The sequence below is a fragment of the Lathyrus oleraceus genome, chromosome 4 (assembly GCF_024323335.1).
Source record: "Lathyrus oleraceus cultivar Zhongwan6 chromosome 4, CAAS_Psat_ZW6_1.0, whole genome shotgun sequence".
NCBI lineage: Eukaryota > Viridiplantae > Streptophyta > Magnoliopsida > Fabales > Fabaceae > Lathyrus > Lathyrus oleraceus.
This window is the reverse complement of record NC_066582.1, coordinates 469,866,087-469,868,877: the sequence shown is the minus strand read 5'-3', so window position 1 is coordinate 469,868,877 and position 2,791 is coordinate 469,866,087. Positions and strand designations below refer to the sequence as shown.

Below are 2,791 nucleotides of genomic sequence, written 5' to 3'. Positions count from 1 at the left end.
TCAGAATTTTGGTTAAATAAGTTTGGGTCAGATGAATTTAAAATTTGTCAATGAAGTTAAAGAATGTGGTTGTTTATATGTAAAATGGTATGGTCCTAGATTAAACCAACTGAATAATGACAGCAAACATCAATTAACCACTTAATTATTTATCAAATAATTAATATAATTAATCACTAATTTAAGTTATAAAAATAATTTAAGAGGAAAGTATACTAAAATTAGGTGGTTATGCATCGGACGAAATCAACATATTCAACAAAAGCAATTGCACAGGCCTATGATAGCCAACCTAATCGCTCTTTTCTCACCCTCTCTCGTAAATTACTCCCCTTTTTTATGCACCGTATTCTCCTTCCACATGAGACAGTAGCTACATAACTGTCTGGACTACAAACCCATCTGTCTGGACTACAAACCCATGTATAAACAAATGAAAACAAATCAATTAACATGGTCATGAAGCTCGACAATAAGTTAAAAATTTTCACCATCACCACCAAATATCATCCTTGTCTGAAAATTTTAAAAGGCAGTGTCAAACAGTAAATGCAAACAACCAATTTACAATTCAAATAACCTTAGTCAATCTAACACTCATTATCATTTTAAAATCTCACCATAAAACTTTTGAACCTTAGCAACACGAACCCGATTAATCAAACATGAAAACCACAAGTATCATGCTACTCTTAGACGACCTTAAATGTCAAAACAACATAGCCAAACAGAATTTAAATCGCGATAATACAACAATCAAACACGACCCAAAAGAAAGAAAAAATATTACCGACTGTGTTTTATCGATGTTGTCGCTGCATCATGTTTATCGCATCAAGTATCTAACGTTTAATTAAAACAGAATAGGGTTCATCGATGCCACAACCAACACAGAAAACATACTCCGATCTAGAATCAAATGTGCACCCAAACAAATCATTACATTGCTGTTGTCCTGAGTTCGTTGTTGCTGTTCGGACGTGACGGTTTCTTCTCTCACAAACTCCGTAAAGAAAACGACAACGGTCAACTTGTTAAGCTCCTCAAATCGAGCCTCATAGAAACCGTCGAAGGGCTTCCCGAAGCTGAAAAGGGTAAAACGATTCTGATTGGGAGTATCTCGAGCAGAGTCACAATCTCACTCTGTTAATCCGCTTTTGTATCTTTTGATCTGGGTATCTTATGAAGGAACATATGAACCGTGTTCTTCTTTCAAACCAGTATCGTGTTACTCTTGTATGGATTGGCTCTTTTGCCGGAGAAATGCTCAAAAGGTGAAAATCGAAGGGTGTTGGAGTGGTAGTAGTAAGACGTTGCTTGAGAAGTAGATCGGAGAGAGTCCGAAAGAGGGTGTTTGCTGTAGGTGTCCGGTTGAAGGTCAGAAGGTGAGTAACGGTTGGGGTTACGGCGCATGTAGGGTTTGGAGGGAGATTTGGGGTTTTGACGGCGAAGATGATGATCGACGATGGAGTAAGGGTTTAATGGTGGAGAGGTAAGTTTTGGGGGAGTGACGGAATCGAAGGAGGGTTTGGTTATGAAGGTAACGGATTGAAGCGGCGGCGCTGGATTGAGGGAGCGGCGGAGGTGCGTGAGAGTGGGAGAAGGCAATTGCGGCTAGGGTTTTTTGAGGGTGAGAGTGTGAGACTGAGTGAATAGTGAATGACTTTTATTACCTTTTTTTTTTGTCATTTTCTTTTTCTTTCGTACGAGAGAGAGGAGGTAGTTGTAGTGGAATGGTAGTGGAGCAGACAGTGGATGGAGGAGAATGAGAGACGTTGGGGTATTTTGAATTTTGTTTTTTATGGATTAGAATCCAATGTATAATATATACATATCATAATTATTATAACAAATCCTAAAAATACTAATTAATATTTAAAAAAACTAATTAATATTTAAAAAAGAGTTAACTAATATTTTAGAAAAATCTAACTAATATTTAAAAAAAAAACTAATTAATATTTATAAACAAACTAACTAATATTTTTTTAAAAATCTAACTAATGTTTAAAATCATTCTAAAAAAATATTTGACCAATTAAAAAAAAGAAATCGAGTACCAATTTTATTCAGAAAATTAAGCCAATCACACTAAAATTGTCAGCACAAAACCTATTATTTAAAAAAATACAGTCTTTCCTCAAATTTTAACGATTCAACCGATTTTTCTATATTCTCAAATAAATTCATTTTGGCAGACATTTTAGGTGTTTATTCATGATACAAATATATGTCATGTTATGCATATGATGCTAAATTAAAAAATGAAATTAATTCTATGAAAAATTAAATATGTCCGGACAAAATTGGGGTATGACAGCTGCCCCTATTTAATTATCTTGAACTAGAAGGTAAGAATGACAACGGTCTTCATACATTCGTGGTGGAAGGTAATTAAATACTAAGAAGATCCAAATTTTGTCCTTTGGAATGCAAGGGAGAAATGCAGAAGGAAAATGCAGTGAGAAATACAGTAAGAAAAGTTATTAGAAGGTAAAATGAAACAGTCAAGACTCTCTGGGAATTGTCAGAACAGTATCTTGGATGTCATAATCGAGATATTCCAATAATGGAATGATACCTCAACTGTATCTAAGACTTTCTGATAATTAGCAGATTAGTGTCTCAATTTGAACGCACGAGATTCTCTGAGGATCAACGAAGCAGTACCTTATATGATATAATTGAGATATTCCGACAAGGGAATGATACCTCAACCGTATCTAAGATTCTCCGAGGATACCTAGAGCAGTATCTCAGAAGAAAAACTGGAGTGAGACTCCTCATATTG

At 35.1% G+C, this 2,791-nt stretch overlaps 1 long non-coding RNA gene across 1 annotated transcript; it reads right to left on the bottom strand.

Moving 5' to 3' along the window:
- Positions 1-426: 426 nt before the first annotated feature.
- LOC127076185 (uncharacterized) lies at positions 427-1,776 on the bottom strand. Its single transcript, XR_007786779.1, has 2 exons — positions 621-1,776; positions 427-516 (listed from the first exon to the last, which is right to left on the bottom strand). It is a non-coding gene; the product is annotated as an uncharacterized LOC127076185 (long non-coding RNA).
- Between the last annotated feature and the right edge of the window lie 1,015 nt (positions 1,777-2,791).